At 47.1% G+C, this 23,797-nt stretch overlaps 1 protein-coding gene across 3 annotated transcripts in view; it reads left to right on the top strand.

Moving 5' to 3' along the window:
- Positions 1-23,797, top strand: part of LOC126536194 (uncharacterized) — a 288,621-nt gene that overhangs the window by 35,216 nt on the left and 229,608 nt on the right. The gene's annotated exons all lie outside the window — the stretch shown is intronic.

Raw genomic sequence — 23,797 nt, 5'->3', positions numbered from 1 at the left:
GAGAAACTTCCGATACATGCGGGCTCGCCCCGTGCTTAGCGATCACATTTGTTAGACGGTGAAAAGCTATCACCCGAAAGAGAGAAACAAGTAAGCGTGTCAGTAATAACATGGTGTTGCTGATGCAGTCACTGAACTCATCAAACGAATCAGCTAGATCATCGAGGGTACGATGGCTGAATGGCTGTCGCGAACCATTCACGGAGACAAAACACGCCTATCGACCGATGCTTGACTAAAATAGGAATGCGAAAAAAATTACCGCGCATTGATCCGCTGCTCGTAATAGACGTGCGCAAATAAGGCGAATCGAGTGGAGGAGCGGTTGCGGTGCGCCAGTGGAGGGCTCTCCTGAGGGGTTCGATAGCAGCGTTATCATACGGATGATAAGCACATCAACCGTGGCGATAATTGGTGCAACTCATCCCGACCAAAAGTAGCTTCTGGTGTTTGGTGTGGGTGTGACCTGAGGCGCAAGCCTTTTCGTTTGCTGTGTTTCTTACTACATCTTCTCTGAAATATCGACATTAGGCATGTGTTGACGACAAGAGGGAAAGCGCAGATTATTTCGGGAAAAAATGGTTAAAGTGGCACAAGTAAGGAATCATCACATTTTTATGCACTTTCATTTACGTTTTCTTAGTGATTTTGTACATTTCAATTTCAACAACCGTGGATTTCTCCACTGATTTCTTCAGTTAGGTGTGTCTTGCTTCAATATTGAAATGATTACCAAAGATTAGGACGCACTATTTTTTTATTCTATTATTAATTCACAGCGAGTTTCTTGAATATGACAGCCTTGGTGTTATTGGGCGATGAGCGAAAGGAGAAGCTAAAAGCGGGAGCCAACGTTTCGACAAGTGCACTTGTCTTTTTCAAGGTGACATATGCTTTCCTCGCCACAGTATATGTAGGTATGGTTTATCTAAAGGGGAGAGGGGGTAAGGTAGGTGGGTGCGGCAAAGACGGAAGCTGTGTTAACGGCGAGGGTGTAGAATTTAGAATAAAGGGGTGCTGTGCGCAAGGGCCGGTGACATGGCCCTATGTCAGCCGGTGTGCCAGGGGCCGTGTGCACAGCACCACTCTGTTATCTGTTTCGCTGGAGGTCGTAGGCTATGGTCTGTCTAAAAATATAATACATGAAAAACAGTGCTCGAGAAAAAGAAATGAGTGAAATAGAATAAATACACAAATGAAGTGAAAAAAGCGATAAAGGGATTGGTTACAATGTCTTGAACGTATGGATGAGGTATAATTCTCGGTATTTTCTTTCTCGTTCCGAACGAGAAGTTGACTGTAAGATGCAGAGTTTAAGTTCATCAAAGTTAGGACTTGGTTGGTTGAAATGCTCCGCGATGGCTTTGGGAAGTTTTTTAGCTATGTCAGTGCGATGTCGGTTTAACCTGAGGGAAGCTAAAAAGCTTCCCAAAGCCGTTGCCGAGCGTTTCAACCAACCAGATCATAACCTTGATGAACTTAAACTTTAGAGCTCGCAGTGAAATTTCCCTTATGAACAAGAAAGAAAATGCAGAAAATCATACCTTATTCATTAGTTCAAAACATTGCAACCAACAAGCATAAGCGTTTCAAAGGGAGCTTCAGAATCTATTCGCTAAGCTAAATTTGAATATATAGGCAACAACACTGATTTGAATTTGGTTGCTTAGTGTTTTCTTCCTCCCTTTATTTCTTTCTTTTCCCTTTATTTATGTATTTATCCCATTTGAGTATTTTTTTTTCATCAGCATCATTTTATACCGCTCTTTTTATTATCTCTTTCACAGAGACGATAGCCCACGACTTCCAGCGAAGAGAGGATTGCTGAGCACATGGCCGTTGACACGGCAGCTGACACACGGCCGTGTCACCGACCTTGTGCACAGCTCAACATTATTCTCAATTATACACCCTCGCCGCTAACACACTTTCGGTCGTTGTCACACCCACCCGCCTTACCCCTCTCCCCTTTAGAAGAACCCTACCTGTATATTCTAGGCCGAGGACAGCATATGTCGTCTTCAAAAGGACAAGTCCACTTGTCAAAATGTTGGTTTCTGTCTAGACCTTGTTCTCGTTTTGCTCACTATCTCAAATTGGGCAGCTTACCAGGGTATCTTGAGCCACGTGTCTGCACTGCTAGGTTCACGTGTTACGTGATGCCATCAGGCGCAATATTATGTTCCACAACCGCCTGCCGTAGCCCTGAGTGGCGTTATCTGACCCTCCCCGGGGTAGATCTAGAAAAAATAAGGACCCATTATAGTAGCCGGATCGACAGCAGCCGCCGTAGCACAACTGGTAGTGCAGCCTAAACTTAATGTGGCGGTTGTGTGTTCGCCTCTCACTGGTATAATTTAAGTTTTCATCCAATTTCATTTCCATTTCATCTTCTATACATTGATCTCAACGTATAATGACGTCTCCTGCGATTTTTTTCACTTCTTTATCTCGGGTTTATATGCTCATGATTACCAAAACTTCAGAGGCACGTTTTTATTTCATCTATCGTTCATTCACAGCAACGGTCCTGAATCTGACAGCATTGATGTCAGCTCGTAACTGAGCTGGGGGCGTTTCCTATCTATTGGCTGTGGCGGTGGAGCGCAAGGGACACGGCACTTGTCACTCTTTCTGTGTTTCTCAGGTTGGTTTCTTTCTCTACGTTACTCATCTTGCAACGCGCTCTTTCCGCTACAGCCCATCTACAAATTTGTGTTCATTTGTTGTTCTCATTGCCCTATTTTGGAAAGTCATAGACCTGTACAGCTGCAAACTACGTCGCGTTGCTGTGAATGTCGCTCTCTGATAGATGAAAGCGAATTGTTTCTGACTTGTTCACAATGTGAATTTTCGTATCATAGCGGTACCTGCTCCGGCGTTGCTGAAAGTGCCATTAAGGGCAAACGAGATCAATTCAAAAAGACTTGGAAGTGCGAGTCTTGCAAACCTACAGGAAGTAAAAGCTCCTCCTCTGCTAAAGCGTGTAAGAATGAAAGTGAGATAATAAAAAAACTTGCTGAAATGTACCAAAAACTAAACTTGCTTGTTAGTCTGCCAAACAGGGTAGACGGGATCGAACAGTTTCCAAACACTTTCCGATCACGTTGATGAAATTCAAAGAAAGCTTGAGAGCCACGAAAAGAAATTAAACACTGTCAAACAGAAAGTAGAAAAAATAGAGAAGTACGCTTCTCCTAGGTAGCTCGATCAGATTCAGGCTGACATAGACGCACTTGAGTGGCACAGCAGACGTTTTAACATTGAGATACACGGTGTACCTGAGGCTGACAGTGAAAACCTACTCGAAAAGGTAAATGATCTTGCCAAGACGCTTGAACTTCAACCTCTATCTGAGGAAGATGTTGTGGCAGTTCACAGGATCCCGGCAAAGCAAGGAAAAATGCGAGGAATTATTATCCGTCTTGCACGGCAGGAACTGAAGGATGCGTGGATTGCCAAAAGGTGAGCCTTAAGGGACAACCAGGGCAACATCTCCGTTAACGAAAACCTAACCTCTCGCTCGAGGAAGCTCCTTGCCACTGCCAAAGAATGGGCAAAGGAGGCGGGATACAAGTTCGTGTGGCACTCAAATGGAAAAGTTCTCGTGCGTAGGGCAAACGGTGAATCGGCAATTGTTGTTAAGAGTGAAAATGATCTTCGTGCTCTATTGTAATGAACGCCAATTTTTTGTTGCTATTATTTTTTGTCGAAATGAATCATTTGGGAAGTATTGGCAAGGAGGATTGGTTCACGTTCTCGGCCTCTCAAAAGAAGGGACTGTCTTTCATACATATGAACATTCAATCAGTCTCCAGCAAGCTACCTGAATTAGAAACTTTTTCTGATATAGTCAGTGCAATGTAGTCATGCTAAGCGAAACATGGTATTGCTCTGATGATGTCTTTCGCCTGCCTTGCAAAAAAGTATTTCATAGAAACCGAACCTCACGTCGCGGTGGAGGAGTATCTGTTTTGATAGATGATTCTCTAACATGTGAACTGTTAGCCGAGTATTCTTGTATGACAGAAAATTGTGAAATGTTGTGTGTCCAAACACCAGGTGTACTCTTTGCAGTGTGTTACCGCCCACCGGACGGTTTAGTGGAACCTTTTTTCATTTCTATAGAGCGCATGCTAGAATTTGCGTCAGAAAACAAATATAAAGTGCTGTTAGGATGAGACTTCAACATTGATATGAGTTCCGATGGTGCTAAGAAAACGATATTTCAAAGAATTTTTCTGTCATGCGGATGTATAAATGCAGTTGAAACCTTCACGAGATTAACAGAAACTACGAAAACCACTCTTGATCTTTTTATAACGAACTATAATCCATTTTTAGTAACTAGTGGAGTCTGAAACTGTCCTCTCAGTGACCACATGCCAATAGTCATATTTATCCACACAAGAGCAAACGATACCGAAAAAGATAACACTGAAAAAACATTTCAGACAATAAACGAGTACACATTAACTGCTTTCAAGATGCCTTTCAAGTATCTTGGAAGGAGGTTTTTCAACAAAACGAGGCTGAGCCAGCATACAACATCTTCTTAAAGAAATTCTCAGCTGTTTATGCGCAACATTTCATGCATAAGAAAAGAAACCACAAACCTTATCGGAAACCTTGGATCACCAAAGAGCTTCTAAAAAAATAAAGAGATAAGCTTTATGCCAGGTTTATAATATATCGGAACGGCGAGAATCTAAAATGCTTCAAAATTTTTAGAAATAAATTAAATTAAGAGCTAAGAAATACAAGAAATCGCTATTATTTACGTACTTTTTCTTCAAGCGAGTGAGAAGCAGAGAAGATGTGGAACAAGTTAAATGAACTAATGGGACGTAAAGAGAACACTGAACCTATAAAGAAAGTTTCTGTAAACGGATGCATTTTAACCGGAGATCATTTAGTTAACGCATTTAATGATTACTTTACAGACACTGATTCCCATTCATCACTAAGCCCACCAGGTACATTTCAATTCCCTGCAACTATGGACACTATTCTTTTCCAAGCGACAACCCCTACCGAGGCTTGTTCAGTTTTTCTCAAAGTGAAAAATTCATGTAGCTGCGATGCTGATGGCCTCCAAATAAGACCTATCAAACGCGTCATTTGTGACATTGCACCTGTGTTGGCTCATATTTATAACTTATGCATGACATCAGGTACTGTTCCTGAAAAAATGAAAGTTGCAAAAGTAATTGTGTTATATAAGAAAGGTGACAAACTTGATTTAAAAAAATTACCGCCCGATATCTATTCTCCCGCAGTTTTCTAAAGGTCTTGAAAAAATCATTCTTAACCAATTAACATCTTTCAGCAATAAACGTGAACTAAGAACAGACGCTCAATACGGTTTTCAAGAAGGTAAATCAACAGAACTAGCACTTGTGGCACAGAAAGAATACATACTGCACAACCTCGAAAATAAGTTACCCTTAATTGGTCTATTCATAGGCTTCACAAAAGCGTTCGACTGCATAAATCATGACCTCCTAATACTTAAGCTTGAATGATATGGCATCAGGGGCCTTCCTCTTCAGTTACTGACATCCTACCTTAGAAATCGACAGCAATATGTGTCTATAAACACTAGCATATCATCTACACGAAAAATACAAACAGGTGTCCCTCAGGGAAGTGTCCTTAGCCCATTTCTGTTTAACATCTACATAAACGACATAGTTCTTATCCACCGAGAAGCGAAATTCATAAACTACGAGATGATAGGAGTGTTTTTTTATCAAACAACTCTTATACAGGCCTCATTGGTGCAGCGAACAACCTATTAACCCATCTCTCAAAATGGAGCCAGGACTGCTTTTTAAAAGTAAACTCGAATAAAACACAAGCAGTCATCTTTAAAACAAGAGGTACATGTACTTTATTGACCCACAACATATTTTACAACTCTGAGAATATAGAGGTTGTTGACACCGTAAAAGTACTTGGCGTATATTTCACCGACACATTGCAATGGGACGCTCACGTGGATTTTGTACTCCAGAAACTGAGCCGCAAAACAGGTATACTACATCGAAATCGCTACCTTTTACCAACGTCAGCTAAATTGATCATTTATAATGCACTGTTTGCCGCGCATGTAAATTATTGCCATCTTGTATGGGACATGACATCAGCTTCCAATCACTCTAAAATACTATTGATGCAAAAAAAGAATAATACGCGCTATCGCAAATGTACCATACAACTCGCACACTGAGAGTCTTTTCACCAAGTGCAACATAACAAAAAGTCATCATCTCTACAAACAAACCCTCCTACGCACCTACTACTTTCAGGTAAAAAATAGAAGCAACTTAATAACAAATATAGCAAACTTAACAGAGAATACACCCACATATGAGACGCGCAGCCATGAAAAATGGCTCATACCCTTTTCGAGGACAAATTACGGCCATCAAATGGTCGCGAATACCTTGCCACGGCTACTAAATTCTTATCTAGAAGCCGGCATTGGCATCCATGCCTCGACACCATCGGAGCTCATCTGTCTGGCGAAAACTACGATTTAAATCGCCACGGTTTCCGTAAGACCACATGTATTCAATGAAAGAAATGCAATTTATTTGATGTAACCCACTGTTATTTATTTTTTCATTTCTGAAAGTGTTCTTTGCCACCGGTCTGCCAATATGTAAAGGGGGCCAGGGACCATTCAAGCTGCCAATAAGCAACATGTACCTTGGCCCCCTCCATTTGCTTGTAAATGGGCACAAATAAAATAAAATGAATTGAAATGATGTTGTTTCGCATTACCACGTGCCACAATGGTCCGTTCACAAAAGACGACGACAACATGACCAGCACGCTGAAGGTGCGGGAGCCGTGGAATTGGTGGGCATCCATCTGATTGAGCGGGCTCGCCTAGAAATATAATTTGTGGACACCAGGTACCAGCGTCTGTCTGGTTTTTCTTCACCCACAAATTGGTGGTTCCGGACTTCGTCTCATCGCCCTCAGCCCTGGGTGCCTCGGACGCTTCGCTAGGCCCACCGTCGCAAGGAGCTCGAGCCCCGCTTTCTTCGTAGTCTTTCGGGTCAGTCATAGGCTCGGATTGTCCAAGTCAAGTACTACCGTCAGCACCACTGCCCCGCGATGTCGAAGTCTCCGCTCACAAGATCCCGGAGTTCTGGTTGTCGGACTTGCAACTTTGGTTCATTACCATCCAGTCCTTGCTCCATCGCCACCGCCATGTTCCATGTTTACCATGTCCTACCACGTCGTTGTAGCGCTTCCATCTACTACTGCTACAATTATTCGCGATGTTCTACGCTGCCCGCATGTCAAATCATGATTCATGTTCCACTGATATTGTTATTCTATCCGAAACTTGGCTTTCTGCAAAAGTTCAAAGCAGTGAAATCTTTGACTGTGAAAAGAAATACGCTATTTATTGATATGACCGCGATGTTCGTATCGGTGGGGGTGTCTTGATCGCTGCTAATGAAGAGTTTCCTTCCTCAAGTGTCCCAGTCGTGTCTGCCTTAGAATTGGTGTGCATGCGTATTACCATTGACAATAGGGATTGCATTTTTTGCGTATGTTACAGACGCCCAACTGCACCCGCTCTTTCTTTGATGAAATTCATGACGTCTTAAATAATATAGTTACGCGATACCCCACATTGCCTTTCTTTCTGTTGGGAGATTTCAACTTTCCAAACATCTCATGGCACAGTGGCACTGCCACTATCACAAAAAATTCTTCGGAATGCGTACAGTTTCTTGGTGCTTGTTCCGATTTCAACCTCGCACAACTTGTTGATGGACCTACTCGTACTACTGCAGTTTCCGCTAATATCCTTGATCTCATTTTTACTACTACACCTGATCTGGTTTCCAAACTTACTTATATCCCTGGTTTAAGTGACCACTTGATTATTAATTTCACTTTGCGTGCCCATGTTTCTACTAAAAAGAGCTTTAAGGTTATTCGCGATTACAAGCACGCCGATGCGGCTTCTATCACGGCAGAAATAGAATCATGCACAGCTGCTTACATCCCCGGTTTTGATGAACGCTGAGTTGAGGATAACTGGCAAATTTTCAAAAATAAACTACTATCTTTAATTGAGAGTTATATACCTCAACGAAAGATACCCTCAAACACTAGATCGCCATGGTTCAACAACTCTCTTAAACGCGTGCGCAACAAAAAGAAACGGTTATTCCGCCGGGCCAAGCAATCAAATCTCCCCGCTCATTGGTCAGCGTACCGTCAAGTCGAAACTGAGTACATCCAAATGACTAGTAACGCTAAAACTACCTTCTTGAATGTTACACTGCCCTCGTTTCTTCAAACGAGTCCGCGCAAGTTTTGGAGTGTTGTTAATGACACTAAAACAAACATTATACATTTAACTTACAATGATGGCACCAGTGTTCCACCTAATCAATGTTGCAGCGTTTTGAATGAGGCGTTTGTCTCTTTCCTCAATGCCAATATCATCGTCAATTTACCGAGTACACCAAGTTCAAGCTTCCCTGTGATGGATCCCATAGTAATTGACTGGGTTGGTATTAGCCGGCTAATCAATAATCTGCAGATTTCGTCTCCCAGTGGGCCTGATAATATTAATTCAAAAATATTGAAATGCACTGAGGTGTTTTCATCTGTTATTCTTTCTAAAATTTCTGCTGAGTCGTTGCAGTGTTCTTCGCTCCCGCGTGACTGGAAGAAAGGAAAGGTGGTTCCAGTCCCAAAGTCAGGCAATGCGCATGCTCCCGAGAACTACTTCCCCATTTCATTGACAAGAATCCCATGCAAACTTTTTGAACACATCATTTACTCTCACCTTGTTGAATTTTTGGAAACCAATTCATTCTTTCATTCCTGTCAACATGGCTTCAGAAAAATGTACTCGTGTGAAACCCAACTAGCTTGCTTTACGAATGATCTTTTTGCTGCATCTGACAATAACTTTGACGTTGAATGTATTTTCTTGGACTATGCTAAGGCCTTTTATACCGTAACGCACGAACTACTAAACCTTAAACTCGATCAGCTTAACATTGATACTTTAGTATTAGCTTGGATTAAGGACTTCCTTTCCAATCAAACTCAGTACGTAACTGCCAATAACGCTTCCTCTGCTTTTTCATCGGTTACATCAGGGGTCCCGCCGGGATCCGTCCTCGGGCCTCTGCTCTTTCTAAGTTACATGGACACGTGTACTTATCTTTATCGGGCTACCACGTTTCGCCGCCTAACAAATGTTATCGCACAGCGCGGGGCGCGCCTGCACGTATCCGAATTTCTGGAAAGTTATCGCTGCTTCTATACGCTGTCTGCTGTCGCCGAACCTTGCGTTATCTGATTTCATCACCTCACGCGAATGGTGTAGAACTTTGTGGAAGGCACGCGGGTCCCAACGATTAGTCTGGAACATCCGACGACTGTTGTATAAAAGCCGACGCGCTTGACCCGCTGATCCCATTTTCGACGATAGCCGACCGTGTTCGCCGCTATCGTTGTGCTATAAGTGTAGCCTGTTTTGTGGGCACAGGTTCGCCCAATAAAAGTTAGTTTTGTCGTTCACAGTATTGCTACTGTGTTCTTCAACGTCACCACCACGTGACAATATTAACGATCTCCTGGATTGCGTGAAATCGTCTTCAATTAACCTATTTGCTGATGACTGCGCAATATATCATAATATTAGTGACCCCGCCGATTCCACTGAACTACAAGAAGACCTTAACAATTTATCTATATGGTGCAATGCGTGGAACATGAAACTAAACGTAAATAAATGTAAATATATGCGCATATCACGCCGCTCTAACAATACTGACACACGCATGTATTTTCTGAATTGCGCTCCTCTCTGTCAAGTTAATTTTTACAAGTACCTCGGCCTTTACATCACTCACGATCTATCATGGCACAAGCATGTTGAATTTATAACTTCTAACGCTAATCGCTCGCTACGCTATCTTCGCAGAAACTTTTACGTCGTTCCTGCATCTTTAAAACTGACGCTCTACAAAACACTTGTTCGATCAAAATTAGAATATGCCTCGGCCATCTGGGATCCCCCTCAAGTATCACTCACCCTCTCCCTCGAAGACGTTCAGAACCGCGCGTCCGGCTGTATTCTAATTACTCTCGTCATGCTAGCGTAACACTCATGAAGGAAACCCGTAACATACAGGAACTTTCAGTACGTCGTGGATACAGTCGCCTCTGCCTTTTCCACAAGATTTACCACAACCAAGTATTAAAAGAAAAATTTCTTACTTCTCCTACCTACTTTTCATCCCGCAGCGATCACCTTCATAAAGTGTTCGTGCCATCTTGTCCCACGAACGCGTACTATTACTCTTTTTTACCTCGCACCTGCAATGACTGGAACCACCTCCCCGCATCGGTCGCTACTATTATAGACCCATCGAGGTTCAAGACTGCTGTTTTCCATGCCATCTAAGAAATATTTTATTCATTGATCTGCAGTCTTTTTCTGTGTATATGTACCACTCCTTTCTGTAGCACCTACGGGCCTTGAAAGTATTCAAAATAAATAAATAAATAAATAAATAAATAAATAAATAAATAAATACCCGTCCCTATAACCACCTTAAGGCGACGCTCATCCGGCGCACGACTGAAACGGAGCAGCATCGATTACAGCAACTTCTTACATTGGAGGAGCTCGGCGACCGCAAACCTACCGACTTATTGCGTCGTATGCAAGCGTTGGCTGGAGACTTGGCTCGTTGAAGTGACAGCGCACTACTCTGGGAAGTTGTCCTGCAGCGCCTTCCACCGCAGGTGCGCATGATCCTGACCGCGTCTTCATTCTCGACATTGGAATCACTAGCCCAGTTAGCCGACAAGATTGTGGATGTCGGTTTTCCCTCCGTGGCCACAGTTCATCGCCCTCCTTACCCTCCTCACAGCGCCGCCGCTGGCGACAGCTATGCGCGTCTCCTCAAAGTGAACGAGGAGCTTACACGGCAAGAAGCGCGGCTGAGAGTTGAGGTCGCTGTCATCCGAACACGCCGGCCGCGTTCTTCGTCAGAACTTCGCCGCCCCAGCCCCGGTCACTCTGAACGTTTTTCTCCTCCTACCGTTACACTTTGCTGGTACCACCGTCGCTATGACTTTCGCGTAAACGAGTGCCGCCAGCCCATCCAGCCTACCCCGCCTACCCGGAAAACGGTTGGGCCGATCACTGACCGTGACCGCTGTTACAGGTCCCAGATACAGTCGCTTTTTCCTCGTCGCCGACTGTGTCACCAAAGTGCGCTATCTCGTCGAAACTGGCGCCGAGATTTGCGTCCTTCCTCCTACGTTGGCTGAGCGCTGCCATCCTCCCGACTCGCCCTTTTTCACTGCGGTCAACGGATCGACCATTCGGTCATACGGACAAAAGTCGGTGACTCTGGACGTCGGCCTCAGACGTACCTTTCGCTGGATTTTTGTCATCGCGGTCGTGCACCAGCCAAATATCGGAGCCAACTTTCTTTGGCACTACAAGCTCGCCGTCAACGTGCGGCAAAGCCGCATCTTGGACTCTAAGACGAATTTCACCATTCAGTTTCATGTCGCACTCCAATGCTTCGGCTTTTTCAGGCGCACATGCTCTTTGCCGACGCTTGGTCAGCCGTAATAGCTGAATTTCTGAACGTGTTCTGAACCCCCTCTTTTCAGTGCTCGGTTGCTCAAAGCCCGACACATCATATCATAATGACTGGCCCTCCCGTGTTTACGTGGGGTAGTCGCTTTGCGCCGGTTTGTCTAGCTGACACCGAAGACGTGCTTGACTTTCGCTTCATTCGTCCCTCCTCCAGTTCTTGGGCATTGCCACTCCATAAGGTGCCCAAGAAGACCGGTGACTGACGTCTCTGCGGCGATTAGGGAGCTCTCAACAAGGCCACTGTCCCAGACAGGTAAGCAACACCTCACATTCAGGACTTTGACGTCGGAACTGCGCGGCTGCACCATTTTTAACAAAGTCGACCTGTTGAAAGCCTGTCACTAGATTCCTGTGGAACCTTCACATATTCCCAAGACCGCCATTATCCTAGCCATTGCTACAAAGGAAACCCATATGGGTTCCTAGAAAGAAAAGCCTAGCACTTTAAGAAAAATTCATCGTGGTCCGGCACACGAACACGGGACCACAGCCTTTCCAGGGCCGCCGCTCTGCTATCATAGCTAACGAGGCGGCTACCAGATAGCAGGGCGAATTCGAATTAGTCAACAACTCGAAGCAAAGGCAAGGGTGACGTAATAGTTCTGCGGAAATCCGCAAGGTCGAACACCCTTCGGCCTGCTCTAATATCTTCGGATGCCTTTCGTGTTTCGCAATGCGGCCCAGACCTCTCAGTGCTCCATTGACCAGGTATTACGTGGCTTGACATGCTGCATATCCTCTCTTGACAACATCATCATCTACAGCAGTGCCGCCGAAGCTCAGAACCTCCATCTACGTCAAGTGCTCGTAAGACTCAGCAAGTTTGGTTCTGTCGGTAACGGTCCGAAGAGCGAGTTTTCCGTTACGGAGTTAGATTCCCTCGACCATCCCGTCAATGCACACGGCATTCGTCCACTCCTGACCCTCTTAATCCGTGAGTTTCCCCAGCGTTGCACCACCAGGCAACTGCGCGAATTGCTTGGCCTCGCCAACTATTATCAGCGCTTAGTTCTTCGCTGCGCCAATATACGGCAGCCTCTACACGACTTTCTCTCGGGCCTGAAGACATCAAATACTCCCGTGGGCTGCAATGACACCGCTGACCACGCGTTTAGAAGCTTCAAATAAGTGATTGCTGCCGCGATGCTCCTCGTCAACCCCAAATGCGACGCTCCAACGCCTGTCATAGTTGATACAATCAATACCGCTGCCGGTGCAGTCTGGCAGCAGTTAGGTGCTGTTGCTTGGCAGCCCATCGCCTTCTTTTCCGAGAACCTTGCACCCCCTGAGTGCCGCTGCAGCACTCTCGGCCGAGAGCTGCTAACCATCTATTTGGCTGGGAAGCACTTTCGACATTTACTCGAGGCACGGTCCTTCAATGTCCTTACCGACCATAAACCACTGACTTCTGCCCTAGCGTCCAGCAGCACCTCCTACGCTCCCCGCGAAATCAGACAACTCGCCTACATTTCTGAATTCACCAGCGACATTTGTCACGTCAGTGGAGCATCCAACGCCGTTGCCGATGCACTTTCTCGCGCCGCCATCCATGCAACGGGCCACGGCCGACCGGTCATCCACTTCACGACCATGGCTGCCGCCCAGAGTGTCGGCACCGAGCTCCAGCTGCTTCGCACGAGTGGTACCTCTCTGACGTTTGAAGATACTGTTACGGTCCATTTGGACAGGACCATGCGCGCAAGAGAAAGACGAAGATGAAGTGGTAGACTGCCTGCTGGAGCTGTGACCTCTGCACAGGCACGTACCCAAGGGGAGAGGCCCGAGGGGGGGGGGGGCCCGGGACCCCCCACGAAATTAAGCGGCATGCCCCCCCCCCCCCCCCATCAACCCATGTCACCACTCCTCACACACATTCCTAAAGCGCCGACTTATCAATCTACTTGGCGGTCAACATGTTACCGTCTTTTACTGTGAAAGCAGTGTATGACTAGCTTCTGTAGGTTTTTTTTGGCGTCCGTTCACTGCAAAAATCATCATGTGGGCCGATACTGTATGGTGATAGTGAAGAAAGGGTCTAAGATCAATGGCACATACCCCCTTGGACTCGGGAACCTACAACGCGCCCTTTGGCATCTTCGGGACGGGCCCATGTATGGGGAGCTCTTAACGCCGGCTTCGCCTCCGCCGCGGGTGGGCCCGGTATTGCAATATCTTCGGGATCGGCCTACGTATGGGGAGTTCTTAATGCCTGCTTCACCTTCCCCGTGGGTCGTTCCGGCATTGCACTACCTTCGGGATTGACCCACGTATGCGGGGTGCTTAACGCCTGCTTCACCTCCGCCGCGGGTCGGCCCGATATTGCATTATATTATATTATATTGCACCCGCAGCGGAGGTGAAACACTTTGCTTTTCGTTTGAGAGCTTTGACTGTGGTCAGCTTTCGCTGTCATTCCAATCTTCACAGAGTGGAATGATTGTCAGTTTTTGCACTCCTTTTGGATGGCGGTAGTTATCGGCGTCTCCTGGGGGGCGGAGACCAGTTTTCTGATCGATTCGGTGCCCGCGCTACTAACTCAAGATGAATTCAGGCAGGGCGTAGTTTATTATCTTAATTATAAAATTTTATTTTGTTTATAATGCCCAACAAAATTTTTATCTCACCATCTATTCAACGATCACGCGCATCGCTGTTGCTTCCTTAGTTCAACCTTCCTTATTTAGACTGATCCAGGGGCCAGGAAAGGGATTCGGTTCATAGTAAGCTGTTCTGTATGCTCGTGGAACGAGTTGTTGACGGAGAAACTGTCAGTTGCATTTAACTTCTTTTGCTTCATTATTTCCTCGAGTGACGGCTCGCTGCGACGCTGGCAGATCTTCGGAGCCATATATGCGCGATATGGGTTAGATAAGATGGCAAATTAGATATTGCGAAACAGCTTCCATCATTAGACCCCGCAATAACCGTAAACCCATAGGCAATATGACTGTCACCCTTTACCTCGTCTGGTTTTTGCCTAAGCGTACAGCACGTTTCGTGCAAAATTGGCAACTGGAAACAAGAGTCGCAAGGAGATGAGAAATTAAGCGATCCACTAAGGGAGAAAGCCACGGCAAGAGCCAAACAGGGAGAAAAAGCGAAAATTGTTCGCAAAAATACTTATGGATCAATATCTTCTTATTTAAAAAGGAAGTAGAGAAAATGACACTGGAAGTTGAGAATAATTCCGTGTGTTGAATGACGCTTCTACAGTTATGAATCGAGCCGCTTGACGTATCCACTTCCCTGCTGTGCTAATGGGGGTGTTTTTCTAACCTTCCGTGGTGGCCTCAGTACGTCTAGAACCCCACAGCGTCCTGCGCTCTACGTGGTTGTACGGGACTGGGGACCACGAATCGTTACGCAACTTCCGAAATAACAGCACGAATCGATTTTGGAACTTGGTAGAGCAGTAAACGAGGGATGCAAAAGAACTGTGATTGTTCCGCAAATATACATTCTCTATAATTCTTCCAGAGCTAATTCAAGAAACGCTGCTAGAAATCTTTATTTGGCACTGTCGCTAGTTCACTTGTTATTGGGAATGTTCTTCCTGCGCATCTTTCATGCGCAAGTCCATTTGATGTGGTTCTTTGTTTGCCAAGTAAAGAAGAGGTGTACCTGTGAGATACACGCCATTTCAATTTTCTTTGGCGGGTTTAGGCGTCCTTATGGCGAATGGTGAACATTATTCACATTTGTACTAGTAAAGGTACCCTCCCTCTCATTTGCATAGAAATATTACCTTGGGTTGCCCCCTCCCCCCCCCTCCCCCGAAAAAAATCCTGTGTACGTGCCTGCCTCTGCAACAACCAGCGCGATTACTACTAACTTTTCCCCGTGCAAATAGTTGTAGATACATTTGCGCATGGGCTTCCCCTTCGGAACATTTGGTGGAGGTGCGGGACAACGACTCATAACGGAGCTTCGCAGTGACTACGGCTTCGGTTCTTCACCGATGTCGCAGGAAATGGTGCCTAGTTCGGCGACGCCTGTGTCGACTGCGTCGACTGTTGTACTCACGCATTCGCGTGATCCAGGAACCTTCTGCGGCACTGAATGCACCAACATCGACGACTGGATGGAGATGTATGGGAGGGTGAGCTGCTACAACAAATGGTATCTCACACTGATGCTGAGGAATATATTTCTTTAGTTGGTGGGAACTGGGCGAGTGTGGTTTTAAAACCACAAAGAGCTCCGTGAGTAGGATACCTTCAAGCAGAAGTTGCGAGTTCTCTTCGGAAAACCACTGGGTTGGAAGGTCGTCGGCAAGATTTCAGACGTCCAACAAAAGCACGTCACATATCTGCAAATCGTGCTGGCATTCTGCCGCAAGGCTCACGGTGAAATGCCGGAGTATGAAAAAGTCGGGCATGTCTTAAAAGCTATCGCCGATTACGCCTTCAATTTACTCATTTGTAAGAGCTGTACTTCAGTTAATGACATTATCATGGAGTACAAGCGTTTCGAGCAGGTGAAAAGCCGTCGTAGTTATCACTAATTTGCACGGCTTCTCGATACGGCTGCCACATCGTCTTGTGAAGACCGGCAGGCCTCTCCTTCGTGTAAACAGCTGCGTTCAGAACAGTACACGAAGATCGTGTGCCATGAGCTGGAAGCCATGTGGCTCGCGGCTCTGTACCCACCTGTCAACGTTACAGGCGCTCCTATGGTCCCTCTTGTTCAACGCTATTTTGCCACAAGCACTCGCCAATGCCGGCTTGCAATCAGTTTGCACCGTGGCCAGTTCCCGGCCAACCGAACGTCCTTCGCTTGTGTAAGCTGAAAATAAATGTTCATTTTAGGGTCTCGCAACCTTGTGAAGTGGCGAACACCGGATGACCGTCCTTCAGTTGTCGCCGCGCTGTGTAGCAACCGCTGGTTCTCGATGCCAATCTTGAAAATCATTCGTCCAGACGGCGTTTTTCGCTATATCCAGCCGCTAGCCGAGTCGAACCTGCACGCCACTGACGTTACGACCGCATACCGCCTTCAGTCACCGTCGCCGAGTAGTAGGAAGCCCTTTTCGCCGCACAGTCGTCGCCTTTCGTCCAGGTCACACCAGTGCCGTCGCCGTCATTCCGACCTGGGCGCATACCTTCGGAACACTAAAAGGTGCAGCTTCCAGAGGTGACGCTGCATTGTCGGCGTTTCTGCCAAAGCCTCTCACCCTGCCGACCAGATGTAATATAGATGTAGAAGTGGATGCATTTGCCCCAGCGCTTGTTGATATTGGAGCCCATATTTCGGTGATAAGCAACCATCACCGTTGCAGCTTGAAGAAGGTCCTTCACACCTGCCGCATCTCGTGCTATCCCGGTGGCTGATGGAGCAACGCCCATTATCTTTGACATGTGCACTGCCTGAATAACTGTTGCTGGTTTCAACACTTTCGTTTTATTTGCTCTTGGAACGGTGCTCCCATGACATGATTTAAGGCCTCCACTTTTTATCAGACCTCTTTATTGACTGCGCTGATGGACTCCTCCAACTCGAGCTGACAATTCACTGTTGTGCTCCAAAATCAACTGAGCCTCGTTTATGCTCTGTAGAGTTCGTACGGTTGCCGCCTCAAGCCCCCATGTATATGTATGCCTTTGACGTGCTTCACATGTGTTCCCGACGCTAAGTGCTGACCCCTAATGTCAATGTTGTCCTGCTACGCAGATTTGCCGTTCCTCATATCATTGGGACCATAGCCGATAACCGCGTACTTCTTCCTGTTTTAAAATTTGGTTTGTGCATGCAAGTTATCCCGAAAGGCACGTCGCTCGGCAACGCTTCTCCCATCGACCATTCCACCATCTCTGTATTAGGTTTTCTGTGCTTGTCGCAGCCACCTGCTGTCTGGTCAGGTCCGCCACGTCCGATCCCGACATACTTTCGAATATGATCACTAAAGCCCTTGTTCCCGAATAGGCTGCAGATATTTGTAGCGTCCTCGTGTCTAATCACGACATCTTTCACCTTGAGGATCGCCCGCTGGGACAGACTTCCCTTATCACCCATAAGATTGACACCAGTGGTGCTAGTCCTATCCGCTGACTACCTTATTGCGTGTCTCATGCAGAACGCCACGTTATCCAAACGGAAGTAGGCAACACGCTAACCAAAAGTGTAATCGAGCCCTGTTCGAGCCCTTGGGCATCACCGGAACCAGGTCACGAAAAAGCATGTGTACCCTCTCCCGCGTATTGATGACGTTCTCGACTGCCTTCACTGATCGAAATACTTCTCTTCAATCAACCTCCGATCCGGTTACTGGCAGCTTTCGGTTGGTGATCTCGAGCGTGATAACAAGGCTTTTGTTACACAGGACGGCATTTAATATTTTAAACATTTATAAAGTCCTTTCGGACTTTATAATGCCCCAGCAACTTTCCAAAGAATAGACTTCCTCCTTCGGGGCTATAAGTGGTCCAGCTGCTTATGTTACGCGGACAATGTTATCGTATTTTTCCTTTCGTTTGACAGCCACCTCGGTCACTTGGTCGCTATTCTTGAAGTTTTTAAGGAGGCTGGCCTTCAAGTTAACTCTTCTAAGTGCCATTTTGTACACTGCAAAGGCAGAGTCTTTGGCCACCTTTTCAGTGCTGCTGGTATACAACCTGATCTTGGTAAGGTACGCATCCAAGCACTTTCCTGTACCCTGCTCAGCAAAAGATGGACGCGGCCTAATGGGAATATGCTCTTATTTTCGTCAGTTTGCTAAAAATTTGGCGGATATCGTCTGGCCACTGATTGACCTCAAGTAGGGCGCAGCGTTCTTTTGGGGCCATGAACGAAGTATTCTTTTCTTGTGATGTAGAAGTCCGCCCGCTTACACCTGGACGCCGACTACTTTTCTCGTCCTCCTGTCGATCCTCCTGACAACAACAAACAGGATGGGGACACTTGCCTTCTGACCATTTCTGACTTTCGCGACCTCGTTACTGAGGAGTGAAAGGATGACTCCCTCCGATCAATCATTGAGCGCTTGACTTCAGGACAATTAGATCGCTCAACCAGAGTGCTTGGGGTCCATGACGACATTCTTTATTGACGTAACATCTGCTCTGACGGACCAGATTTACTGCTAGTTGTCTCTCGTCATCTCCGTTCAACTGTTCTTGCTGAGCTCCACGACGCACCCACTGTCGGACACCTTCGAACCTCCCACATTTACGACAGATTTCGACGTCGCTTCTTCTGGCCAGGCCTTTACCACTCTTTGTGACGTTACGTTGCGGCTTGCGACTCCTGCCAGCATCGAAAGAGGCCATGCGCGCAAACTGCTGGCCACCTTAATCCAATCAATGTCCCCACGGAACCTTTATTTCATGTCGGCATGGACCTTATTGGCCCCTTCGGCACATCCATAAAAGGAAACAAATGGATGGGCATTGCCACAGACTGCGACGCGCTATGCGATTACACATATCCTTCCCACCAGCTGTGCTACAGATGAAGCAGGCGTTTTACTTTAGGACGTGACTCTTCACTATGGCGCGCGAAGGTAGTTGCTGACAGATCGGGGCCGCTACTTCCTGTCCCAAGTTGTCGGAGGTATACTTCGTTCCTGCTCCACCGAACAACAACTTGCAATTGCATATCACCCACAAACGAACGGACTGACTGAACGTCTGAATTGCACCCTTACAGAGATGCCGTCTGTGTACGATTCAACAGACCATCGCGATTGGGACAGCACTTTGCCCTACGTGACACTTGCGTACAATTACTCACGTCATGGCAGCACATGTTTTTCGCCTTTCTACCGCTTGTTTGGTCGCCATCACACTGTGCCTTTTGATACCTTGCTACCTTCAGTGTCGCGACATACAACTGAATACGCCCATGACACCGGTAGTCGGACTTGTATAGCTCACCGCATTAGCTGTGATCGACTTAAAGGGGCTCAAGCGTCACAAAAGACTCGACATGACCGTTGCCAGTGGAACCTTCAGTTCTCTCCCGGAAATCTCGTTCTTCTGTGGATTGCAAGTCGCCATGTCGGCCTGTCCGAAAAACAGCTGTCACGCTAAACCGGGTCCGACCGTGTATTGCGACGATTAAGTCAATTCAATCACGAAATCGCTTCTGTTGATGACACGCCGTCCTCGTGACAGCTATGAACTGACGTCGAGCACGTGTCGCGTTAAAATCGTATTGTCCATCTAGAGCGCTATTATTCTAAGAAGCTCCTGGACGGCGCTCCAGCCCCCAGCGGTTAGGTGACGGTGCTTTTGGACAGGACCGTGCGCGCAAGAGGAAGACGATGTGGTAGACTGTTACTCAAATTTTATTGCGAAGCAAAAAAAGAACAGGGACGTTAGATTCTTCTTTACGTCCGTGTTCTTTTTTGTTGCGCAATAATACTTCAGTAATGGATTACCAAGTTGCCCGGAATGTTGCTCTGACAAACTGTATTCTGCAGCTGTGACCTTAGTTCCAGCCTGCGCGATTTACACTAACTTTTCTCCATGCAAATAGCTGTAAATACATTGGTGCATCGGGCTCCCTCTTGGCAACAATATCTTGCTTCCTCACTGCGACCTGCCCCTCGTTAGATATACGTCGACGGCACGTTGTCGTGCTCACGTGCCTCGCCCATACCTCTGGTCCGTCATTAATGCCCTTCATTCTTTATGTTATCCTGGCATTTGCGCAACACAGCGATTCCTCAATTCTTGTTATGTGTGGCCAACTATCAATGTTGAGGTTCGTCGCTGGTCACGCGCGTGCCCCAATGCCAACAATCTAAATTTTATCGCCACACTGCGACTCCTTTTGGCACATTGCCGTCTCCGGACGACCGCTTCAGCCAACTGCACGTCGATATTGTTGGCTCTTTTCTTCCCTGCGGGAACCATCGCTACCTGTTAACCTGCACTGACAGGTGCATCAGACGGCCTGAAGCGATGCTCCTCCTGGACATAACGGCGGAGTCGATAACTCGAGCACTAATCACACTCTGGATAGGCGGCTACGGTGTCCCTTCCACCATTACGACTGACCATGGCCGTCAATTCAACTCAACATTGTTCGCCAATTTATCTCGGATACTTGGCGTCAATCACGTCAAGACCACCTTTTACCACCAGATATACAATGAATCACCGAATTTTGAAGGCTTCACTCATGGCTGCGACTTTTCCTTCATGATGGATCGAGCGCCTTCCTTTCGTTATGTTTGGCACCCGCACCGCTCTTCGCAGTGACTCTTCCACCAGCGTCACCGAGCTTACGTTGGGCACCACGCTAGGAGTCGCTGGCGAATTCTTCAACGACTCGCACACCGTACCTGCTCATGTTTCCGACCGCGCATAACGTCTACGCACGGCTATGCGTACTGTCTCTCCCCTCCGCGACAACGACGTTCTTCTCGGCCCGTATACCTTGGCCTGTAGAACTGCACGCACGTCCTTGTCCGCCAACACATTGTGCTTCCTTCTTTACGACCCCCGTATGATGGTCCGTTCAAAGTACTGAAGCGTTAACGTAAAAACTTTATATTGCTCATCAACGGCCGGGAGACACGGTCTCCGTCGACCGTCTAAAGCCTGCTTACTTAGACTCTGACGCTTTAGCCACTTCTGCTGTCACACTCCCTGTCGGCCAGGCCAGTTCTACTCGCCGCGTATGTTTCGCGCCAACGCCATCCGTGCTTCGTCATTCGTCCAACTCACGGCTTCCTCACTAGAAGGGAGGCCCTGTAGTGCACTACTACGTGCCACAATGGTTCGGTAACAAAAGACGACGACGACACGACCAGCAAGCTGACAGTGTGCGAGCAGTGGAATCGACGAAATCAGGCTTCCGCCTGATGGAGCGCGCTCGGCTAAAAATATTATTTGTGGGCACCAGGCACCAGCGTCTGTCTGGTTTTTCTTCACCCACAATGTGATTAGGTAGCATACGAGGGTTTCTTAACAAGGTGCCTTCCTAACTTCACACGTTACGTGACGTCATCGTGCAAAAAAGGGTGTTCCACCAATAACCACCACAACAGTGAGTAGGGCTCTCCAACACTCCCAAGGGTACTACATGTAGGGAATATCAATACGCAACATGGTGACCACATTGATCGCCCTCGCCGCAGCACAACTGGTAGTGGAACGCAAGCGTAATGCACCGGCTGCTGGTTCTGCTCGCACCGCTGGAAAGTAAAATTTTCATCCACCTTCCATTACCTCTTCTATTATTATTTTGCACATTCGAATTTAACCTGCACAGATTTGTCTTATGATTTCCACTTCAGTGTCTCATCTTACACGCTCATGGTTAACGAAACTTGAGAGCCACGGTTTTCCCTCTTTAATCGTTGATTCATAGCGACATTCCTGAATAGGACAGCTTTGATGCCATCAGATAACATGCGAGGGCATTTAACGAAGAAGCATTATATGCCTCATTGCGCAAAAATTCGCCGTAGTCGGCAGCGTGACCGAATGATGACACTAAGTGTGGTGGATGGTGCAAGTCGTGGAAACAGGTAAAAAATGTTTGGATTGACGTCACATTTCGCAGGGAGGTTCATGTAAACAAAGTAAATTAACGGGTTTGAAAAGAAAGTTTGGTGATTTGGTCTCGATGGGAATCATAGCCGGGCTTCCGTGGTAAAAACTTCCACGATGCCACAGCGGTTGCGCGGTTCTGAGGCGCGACTTTGACATTCTCTACACTGTAAACACAAATGAGCCCATATGGGCATTTTAACAGTTGATATGCCATTTTCCCCCCCTAGCCTAAAATGAGTACTCCCACGAGAAGAAGTAAAATAAGCTAGAACCATTATTGTACCCCCGACCCCATTTGAAGGGGCATTGCGGTTGTAAAATGGGGGTTTTCAAGGAATAACGGTGGCGTAGGGGAAATTGAGACGAGCCAAACAGAGAAAAGAATAACTCAGCCATGACCAACAAGGCAGTCAGCCGCAGCGACAATTTCAGTAGGATTATTTCTGCAGTCAGATTCGAAATATCCCGCGCAATGTGTGTCGGCGCTGTTTTTCTGTTCGGAGTAGCCGCGCCTTGGTGCTGCAGAGGACGCCGAAGTCGGAACAACGCGCGGAGGAACACCAGCCTTCGGAGCGCGCGCGCGCGTGTTGAAAGCTGCGATCGAGCAGCCATTTGCCAGCGACGGCACATTCTTCTACCGTGGTTGATGTTTCTCACTGCTTTGAACCCCCAAGACTCCACGGTAAGTGACTTTGAACGATTATTACATGTTCTATGAGTGTGCATGTGTTCTAAGTGAGGAGACGCGCTGATATGACTTATTGAAGCTCTCGGTACAACATGGCGCGACAGTTGGCCGTCCAGAACCATTTTGCACGATCACTGTGTTTCTTCGAGCTCTGTCGTAATCGAGGCGACTTGAGTGCTCAGAGTCAAGCGAGTGTACTTAAAAATTAGGATTTTATATAATGAGGGACTTTGCCGCGTCTTTAATTGGGCGGATGTGAGCATTCGACATGATCCCCGAAGCGCAAGCCACTACCATAATAGTTACGTGCAGTGCGAGGTGAGCTAAGCTTCGCCGCCTAACCGCCGCCTGAAAATGTGGCGGCTCGTTAAGGGTTTACTGCGGTGCGCGTGTGTGAGTGTTTATACAGCGATCATTTGAGCGAGAACCGGCGGCGCTTCTTTGTGCGCGGTATCTGCTAGCTGGCGCGTACGTGGCGCCAATCCCCTAGCTCGTGCGACTGTGTGCAGTAGGTTGCCCACTTAGCGCGCATTGTGCAGATTTGCCAGTACGCTCCTTTCTATCGTCTTTGTCTCTTCGCGCCCACGTCGTTGATTGTGCAGGCAGTGCGCGACTGCGGCACGTAGCATGTAGCGCCTGCGCCCGTCGACTTTGATCTACGGGCGTGAAATGTCGGCGGCGCGTTTGTGGTATTAAAAGCGTGTGGTGAGCTTGCAGCGGCACTACGGGTCAACGCGGCATGAGCTGCCGGTCAGAGTATAAGAACCTCTTTATTGTTAGCGTACTGCTTGGCGGTAACAGGTGACCTGCTTGGGTTCAGATTACTGGATACGCCGTCACTTGAACCTCGGCGGCCGGAGCAGGTGAGTACTAGTGGCGCCGGCACCTCGGCGGGCAGAAAACGGTGCCCGTGCCGTGACGAGATATATCAATGTA

Source organism: Dermacentor andersoni, chromosome 3, assembly GCF_023375885.2.
Source record: "Dermacentor andersoni chromosome 3, qqDerAnde1_hic_scaffold, whole genome shotgun sequence".
NCBI classification, from domain to species: domain Eukaryota; kingdom Metazoa; phylum Arthropoda; class Arachnida; order Ixodida; family Ixodidae; genus Dermacentor; species Dermacentor andersoni.
Note: the sequence above shows the minus strand (reverse complement) of the source record. Positions and strands in the feature narration are given on the sequence as shown.